Below are 9,338 nucleotides of genomic sequence, written 5' to 3'. Positions count from 1 at the left end.
TTGGCTCCCGAGAAAACTGAATTTGAACGTCACGGCTCGCGAGCGACAAATGCTAAATTCTCCAGCTTCGACGAGAGCGGGAATCCCCCTACTCACCTCACCTCCTCTCTCGTGCTTACACACATATATATATATACACACAATACTTTAAAGGGATACACACACATATATATATATATATATATATATATATATATATATATATATATATATATGTGTGTGTATCCCTTTAAAGTATTGTGTGCATGAGGCCCCTGCTGATTATTCCTCATTCTTTGTTGGCCAATACACATGTGAACGATATTCAGTACTGAATAAATAAATACATTTTAAAGTTTGGATTTAACAAGCCTGTGTTCCATATTTATACTATGTTCTGCATTATACTGTAGGCCTATAGCCGGAGCACTCAAGAGTTGGCTGAGCACAGTCAGTCTACAGGGTATTTATGGCATATAAATACAACATGTACAGACCTTTATTGGCTGTGTGTGTTAAAAAAACAAGTGTAGCCAATTTGGGCCATCACCAGTTTGCACTCCTGCACAATGCAACATTTGACTACAAACATGATAATACAATTGTTTTGGTTAGGGGTACTCAAGTATGAAGTAGATTGATAGACTGTTACACCCCTATATTGCTGTATAGTCTTCCTGTAGGCTTCAAGTTGTTGGACAAGTTGTTGGAGAATCGACACGCCGTGTGCATTGCGATGCGATATTGTCGCACGACAACATTCGATTCTCCATTCACACCCACACACTTTGGTGGTGTGAATTGAGAATCGAATGTTGTCGTGCGACAAAATCGCACGCCGTGTGCATTGGGCTTAAGTTAAAAGTTTAACATTTTGAAGTGTAACATATCTGTGTATTGTTAAATCTTGGACCGTTACCGTGGTAACCAGATCTCAAGCCACTGTGTTAGCTAGCCAACAAACAAATGGCCAGAACATAAAAACTATTCATGTTATGGCTTAGATATTCAAATGTGGAGTCACAGTGTGAAGAGCTAAACATTTTGATGTAAGATACTGTATGAGTATGTGGACTTAATGGAATGGACTTTATTTGTCATTGCTACAGTACAGGTACCAAACAACGAAATTTAGGAGGGGTGGCTCCCCTGGTGTTAGGAAAGGGAAAAAAAATAGCTGGTTTACATAAATAAAGGCTATGTACACAATCCACTGTACTATACTGCACAGATAGTCAACTAGGGTTGTCATATTGCACAAAAGTATTTTTTCACGTTATTTTAAAGTGTCACAATTTGCAGGCTTGAAATGTACATGTTTGTGCCTCAGCACTAGCTGCCATACAATCCGTCCGGACTGTCCTGGGCCCAGAACTTAGGCCTTTGCTGTGTTCAGGGCCTTGACGGCCCTGTGGTAGAAGCAGTTCTTCAGTCTGTTTGTCTTAGCGGCCGGGGTCCTGTACCTCCTATTCGAGGGCAGCCTGATAAAGTGTACATGCCCAGGGTGGGTCGGGTCCCTGGAGATCTTGGAGGCCTTCCTGAGACAGCGTGTGTTGTACAGCTCTTCCAGAGAGGGGAGGGGGGCGCCGGTGATCTTCTGTGCTGTTCTCACGACTCTCTGTAGCGCGTTTCTCTCCGCTGTTGTGCAGCTGTGGAACTGTAGGCGTGGCGGTAGTTTACAAAATGTGTGGACATTTTCAAAAAGCCCACAGCCACACTCTAGGTTCTGAAGATTCTACCATTCTACGGGCCAGATTTCGCTACAAAAACTTGAATATTTCATAAGCCGTGGCAAAATTTGTCTATAATAAGAATAATATATATGTGAGATAACAATAGAGTTGCTTGCTTACAGCAAACAACTTTTGGTGTTTCTGAAAATATCATTTGTTCTTTTATAACACACAGACAAAATAGTGGAAATACCACCGCTCATCCGTGATCAGACTTAGCTGAGGTGCTGGAGCTGAAGAGTATCAAATTAGTTCAAAAAAGCAGCATCCGCACATTCAAATCTGTGCAAAAATCGTTGTTAATTGCGAGCTTTCAGTCATAGCCCTTCTTCAGGCATAACAACACACAGACAACATTACGGTAGGCTTTTAAATCACAGCTCAAATGACGTTCTTGCAGCTGTACATTAGGGGTGCAACGGTTCTCGGTTTTTTTACGGACGGTACGGTTTGCGTTCCACGGCTCAATTCACTAGTGAACCGTGACGGTTTTCGGTTTATGCTGCGATTTGGCTGCGTTCGTAAATTAGCTCTGAGAGCGCCGCAACAGTTTGAGGAAGCCCCGGATTCCTACAAGTCTGCGGTGTGGGGTCAATTCGCTTTTCCCGTTGAATACGACAATAAGGGGGGGGAAACAGTGGACAGAAATATTACTGTCTGCAAGCTCTGCTTAAAGCGTGTGCCATATGCAAATGGTTGCACCTCTAACATGAACCAGCATATTCGCCGCTACCACTCAACGATAACACTGACTGGGAGCAGGAAAGCCAGTCAGGTAGCGTCAGTGAGCAGACAGCAGTCTCTCTCTGATGCGTTCGGACAGACGTACACTACCACTTCAGAGAAACACAAAAAAATAACCAATGCAGTGGGGATGTTCATTGCAAAGGATTTGCAGCCCTTTTCGGTGGTTGGAGATTTGGGTTTTCGAAATCTGATAAAAACTCTCGAGCCCCGTTACAGTGTCCCCTCCCGTACATCATTCAGCACCAAAATAATCCCCGGTATTTACCAAACAACGCGCAGAGGCATTGAAGACGATTTGGCAAAAACACAGAGCTTTGCACTGACTACGGAGGGTTGGACCTCCCGGGCAACGGAGAGTTACCTCACTGTCACGGTCCACTACATGTCACCGGATTGGGAGATGCAGAGCGCAGTACTGCAAACTCGTCCACTATACGAAAGCCATACCAGCGCGCACCTGGCAGAGGAACTAACAAATGCAGTGACTGAGTGGAAGTTGGAGAGGCCAAACATAACAATTCCCGTAACAACAGACAACGCAGCAAATATCGTAAATGCGATCCATGAAGCTGGTGGACTGGGGCCACAGATCGGCTGCTTTGCGCACGTCGTAAATCTCGCCGCCAAGAAGGCAGTGGCAATAACCCCGGTGTCCCGCCTCCTGGGTAAGATCAGACATGCAGTCACTTTCTTCAACAAAAGCACCACAGCCCACCATATTCTGACAATTAAACAAGATATGTTAGACTTACCAAAACACAAATTAATCCACGATGTCGCAACTCGTTGGAATACAACACATGACATGTTGGAACGCTATGTGGAAAGTGTTACTTTTGTAGTGTGAATTTGTTTTCCTCCTGTTTGTATACGGGCTACCAGCTGTCAAGGCTAAAGTGCACTTTTACTTTCGAAAGTGTTTATTTATTTTTGGACATTTGAAAGTGTTTTTTGTTTATATACAATTATATATACATTATATACATAACATATACATGTGTATGTTAAAGTTCCATATTATGTATAAGCAAAATAAAGTAAAGTAACAGTTTGTAAATAAATAGTAGCATTTGTTTCTGAACCGAACCGTACCGAAAACCGTGACCCAAAATACCGAACCGTACCGAACCGTGGGCCAACTGAACCGTTGCACCCCTACTGTACATGTTGGGCCGGTTTCACAGACAAGGCTTAAGCCCAGTCCTGGACTAAATCACCACAGAATCGTCCCCTGTCTTTGAAACTGGCCCTTGGTGACGTGACCGTGGTGATGTTATAACTTGTTGTTATAACTGTTTGGGGTATCTTTCATCTGAAGCTTGAGGGCTTTGATGTCCTGCACAAGTTCTCTTATCACAGTTTGTTGCGCTGAGACGGTAGCCAGTTCCTTATGGATCGCGGCTAAGCTCTCGCGTATCTCCGCAATATCCTTTTTAGATGCCATTATGAAATTCTTTTGCGTCTTTTTGCTGTATTTCCGTTAGAAAAAGCTTGATTTTCACTTTGTTTGCCCAGCGGTCCTCACCGCTCCGCGTGTTGCCGACATGCGGACCAGCTTTGTTAGGTTATGATTATGGAGCCTTATTGTTAGTGTTTCTGACTATGATTGGTGCCTATTTATGTTGTGATGATTGTGCCTACGCTTGTTGAGGAAATGATAAGGGGTTAGCATTTAAATGCAGGTGCATGTGCTCTGCAGTATTGTATATAAACTACAGACTGACTAGCGTAGACTAATCAAGAGACTGATATCCAGCGTCTTGTCTTCCTTCACCCCTGCAGCTGGTGCAAGTCACTATAGTATAACTTTTCTTTTCATGATCAAGGAATAATATTATTTTAAGTAAGTTCCTGATACCTCCGGTTGATTGATTTGATCTTGTTCATTTCCTTATTACTCACAGATCCAATAACAATAAATAAAGAGTTGTTCCTTGGCAGTCAGGGGTGTTCAACGAATGCCCTTGGACACCTGCCACAGTCAGACCATGTCGCCATAATCCCCTTTTCAGAAACGTTGATGATTCATTGTATGCACTTTTTTTGTAGCTCCCAGTTGGTTATTCAGTCATAACTCGGAATAACCAATTACATTTACATACAATTACATACAAGAGTTATTCAGTCATAACTCTTCAACCAATTACATTTTGTTTGCAGAACATAATGAACGTTAACATACTACAAACATACATGTGACTGTTAACACTGACATATGTTGAAACTGTAGTGTAGAGCAACAATACTGTTGAATTTTAACCATTACGGACATGGAGGTGAAAGGCTACGTCACAATTTATCAACTCGGGTACCATCATACTGGTCAGAGTTTCCCACTTGGGGACTGACTCTTCAGGGTCGTTCTCGTGGCTACTGCCCCACTCAGGACCTCGTATCCCCAGAGTTTTCCTACAGCAGCCGAACGCACCATGAGCTTCGAAGCCACTACTTCGTCAGCAGAGAGAGAGTGCTGATTGGTCGGCAGGACTGTCGCTCAGTTGGGGGCTCGAGCTTTGTAAAGACTACACGGAACAGAGCAGGGTTACAATGATACTTGTAAAAAAAAAAAACTTGCGTCAACAAAGTTTGTCGTTCCTCCACAAGAATGAGGGGGGAATCACAGCAGTACAGCTATTATTTCAAGAGACACCAGTTTTTTGTCGTGACGAGCGCTACATACAGCCCAATATTTCCTCGATCACTGTCTGCAGGCAGATTGGCAATTTGCCTAGCTAACGCTTTCGGAAGCCATTTTCATTGGCCACATTGGCTAGTAAGACACTCACCTTCTCCAGAGTGTGCAGGGGGCTTCACGGGGTCTGCAGCCAAGCCTGTTGTCTCCCGACCCCTGCTCGAGCCTCCGTGATCCTTACCCACGGACGCACGGCCACTCTGTGATTTCACTAGTCCAGGGCGATGCAAAAGTTTGTATATTAGGAAATTATTGCAACGAGTCAGACGCTCGGGCTTTGACCACCATCTTTTTTATTACAGGAAATGACATGGAAAAACGGAAGAAAGCGACTTGAGTGCAAAAGAGATGAAAGACGTAGTACAGAAATATTAATATCTGAGGTAAAAAAAAAAAAAAAAGTACTCACCACATGTCCTGCCTGTCCTGCAAATGTGTAGGCTTGAGAGAGCCCACCTCGAATGGCCAGGGTCCAAGAAACTCACTTATAGAATTAGAACCCGATTTGAAAAAGTTGGAAGATCTAAGAAAATGACATTTCAGCAGGCTGATTGACAGATGTCAAAGGCTCTAGAATGTTGCTTTACCAGTCTAGGATGGAAGACAATCACCAAGCCTGTGACAGATGATGTTGGACAAGTTGGCCATTGTGCTAATATAGCCTCATCACAACTAGTATCTATATAGCTGTAATCAATTCCACAACTTGTTTTCTGAATAGTTGTTGCTTGCTGCAGAACAGAAAAGTATACACACAGATAAATTGGGACAACAAAAAGTCAGATTTGCTTTTAACAATTTATTAACAAAATGATAAAATAAATAAATACAAATTGATCAAATGCTCCTAATATCAACTTCTTCCCCATGTTCCCCTACAGTATTTTCTAAACACTGCATACAAGTAATTCAGTACAGAAGAGGCTCAATACAGGAGAGAGGTAAGAAAGCCACCGGACCACTCACAATGTCAGGTGAACGAACAAACAAAAAAAGAGCTCTGTAACAGAAGAGAAGTCCAAAAAATAAACACACTCCTTTTAAAATTATTATGAAAAATACAAACAATTGTACAAATATTCAGATTGTGTAATTAACAATTTACACATAATTCAGCACACCAGGTGAACCTTGTCTTTATTCATATCGCTACAATGCATCTTTCACGGAACGGAAGATTTTTTTTTTTTGTTATTCTTTTATTTTTATTTTTTTTGCACTCTTAAGAAGAAACTCCTCCAATTGAATTTACAGTGGATGAGGTAAGAAGCTCTAGATGTACAACAGGGAAGTCACAACATGAATTATGAGTTTTATGGATGATGAAATGTATCAACAATACTAGAAGGCCACAATCATGACTTGGTATATCAGAAGAACTAAAAACCCAGACTATATTGAATAGCCATTGACAGAATATAATGCACTGGTGAGAAGTGAAGTGAGCTACTCTAGGAGGTCTTTCTGTGAGGATCCACTCTGGAATGAACGGGAAATGCCATATTTATGCATAAGGAAACTATACTTTCACTTTCAACCCTCTAGCCCAATAACGTACAATCTGAGAGTGGCTCAGCTGCCAAACACTTTCCTTCACATCTATACATGTACACACTACGCTGAAGCAGAAATTAACGTAGCCTCAAAAAATATTCAACTGATATGTATCAAATGCATAAAGGCTTCCAAATAGAAATGCACATTTGCAATGTTCTTTGGGTATTGGTTTTAGAGCTTGAGTACTTTAAATTGAATGTATTATTCTTTTTAAAAACAGGACAAAGCACTCAACGATTGTAGACACAAGACCATTTCAGACCACTTCCTACAACCCCCACCGCATGTCCCAAAGTAACAATAACATTCAGCATGGTGCATTAGCCAAGGCAAAATTGAATGAAAATGATGGTCCTTGAACAGAATAAGCCAAAGGACACCTCGACTTTCATTACACCTTTCTCAATTACACAGACACTTCACAGTTCATGGCATTAAAACCCTCTGCCAGATCATTCCAATATATAGCACACTGTTCCAAAGATGCCATAAAATTGTGTTTGTACAAAAATCTTAAATGTATTCAAATTGAGATGTCTATTTAATGAAACAATAGTTTTGGCATCATGTTGCCAGAATGTAAAAGGAAAAAAAGAGTGGCTTCACATTTAAAACTTTTAGAAAAGAAATCTAAAGTAAATGCATATTGAAAAAAGGTTTGATAAATATTGTATAAAAACTTGCATAAGAAGGCATGCTTTCTGTTGGTCTGACTGGACAGATGGTGCTAAGGAGGTTTCAGAAGTCTATCCAACCAGGGTGCAGTTCTGTTTGCTCATTCCAAATGCACACAGGCCATGGCTCAATTAACACGACCTGATTCATCAGACCTGTTCCTACTCCCAGGCAGACAAGAATGAAAAACTATTACAACAAAAAAAGGTGCGCAAGGTGAAGATGACAAATTCAAAGGACAAGAAAGGACCACTTAACTGAGTTTAAATGACCACTTAACTGAGTTTAAATGACCACTTAACTGAGTTTAAATGCTGACTAGACGACCATAAAATGCCTCTGTAGAATATCAAGAATAGGGATGTAAATTCAGGGTTAGAAGATATAATCCGATTCTATTTCATATTATATACACATCACATCTTTTGAGGGAGGACTGTATAAAATAATACTGGGTGGGGATTTAACCAAAAGTGCATCGCAAACAAACATCAAATCTAGCAGTCACACCTGATCAATTTACTATTCAAGATCTTGTGAATAATCCCTCACAAATATCATTCCAATTCCAATGACACTTGAACAAACTACTAAGTGGTGAATATCTATGATCCATGTTTTACAAGTGATCCTCAATGTAGACAGATTAACTTGAATTAACACAAATACATTTAAGGCAGCTGCTACAGACAGACTATTTATGATTTTTTTTTTTTTTTTTTTCTCCTTTTTAAAAATCCAGTCAAATTAAACAAAGTGAAACACAAAAGCGTACATCGACAACTTGAAGCCCAATTGTGCTCTATAGATCAGATACATGTATTTGCTAAAGACTGTTGAGTTATGAAGGTGGTCATACAGTTCAGTATAACCACTGGAGATAGGGCAGGATAGACCAGTGTGTTTGTGTAGGGTTATTAAGGTAATACAAGTCACAGTGCAAGTCAAGAGACAAAATATGCTGTTGGAAGAAAGGCACTCTAGGTACCTACAAGGGAACGGTCCATTTGCTATGTAACAAATGTCCAGGCTTTGCAAATCAACATCTCAAGGTGAAATAGACACACGAACACTTTGTTCTGTTCAAGGGACAGTTTAAAAAAAACAAAAAAACAATTGGGACACCCTGGAATCAATGCTGTTTCTCCTGGATGAGGATGTCAGAAACAAAAGATCAGATAATAGCCATGAGAACGTACAAGACATAACAGCAGCCAGTTTTAGTTTGCATCTCTTGGTCAAACTGTCCATTTCCCTTACACATTTAGATGGATTAACACTAACTACTAAATAAGAGTTCAGCATTTAAATCACTTGGACAGAAAATAGTATTGATTGATTTAAAAAAGAAATCTTACATAGGTAAGAATAAAAAGTGGAAAGGTTATGAAAAGTTTGAAGTCCCTGTTATCTGCCCAGGTGGCCATCACTGAATGTACAGTACTTCTAATGCCATCAAAATAGCAAACATTCTAAAGATATGCCGATTGGTCATGGATTTAAATAAACACGATATGTATACAGTATGTAGCCAGATGTGCACACTCTAATGCAACAGTAAAACATAAAAATACAGAAAACATGAAAAACACATTGAAATTGAAATTGAAAAGACCTGTGGCAGACCTCTAATGGGATGTATCACAGGTGTTGTGAACGGTTTAAACCCAGAAAATGTAGAAATAATCTTGTTCATTCATTATCAACTGGCTGCTAACTCCACAAACTTACCAATAGCCAAAAGACCAAATCAATAAAACATTTTCCAGATATGTTGATGAAGTGTTAGAAAATAAATACCAGAGGAAGCATCTATTGAATGTTAGGGAGGGTGAGGGTTAGGTTAGGGTTAGACAGACCTGTCATCCAGCATGTTCCAAGGGTAGGATAGAGAGTGGTTTGAGCGTTTTTTCCTCAAGTACAGCTTTCACAAGACCTTAGCCTCAATAGCAAAG

Source organism: Nansenia antarctica (assembly GCF_963989245.1).
Source record: "Nansenia antarctica genome assembly, chromosome: 9".
In the NCBI taxonomy this organism is placed as follows: Eukaryota; Metazoa; Chordata; class Actinopteri; order Argentiniformes; family Microstomatidae; genus Nansenia; species Nansenia antarctica.
The sequence above is the reverse complement of the archived record's forward strand: the minus strand, read 5'-3'. Positions refer to the sequence as shown.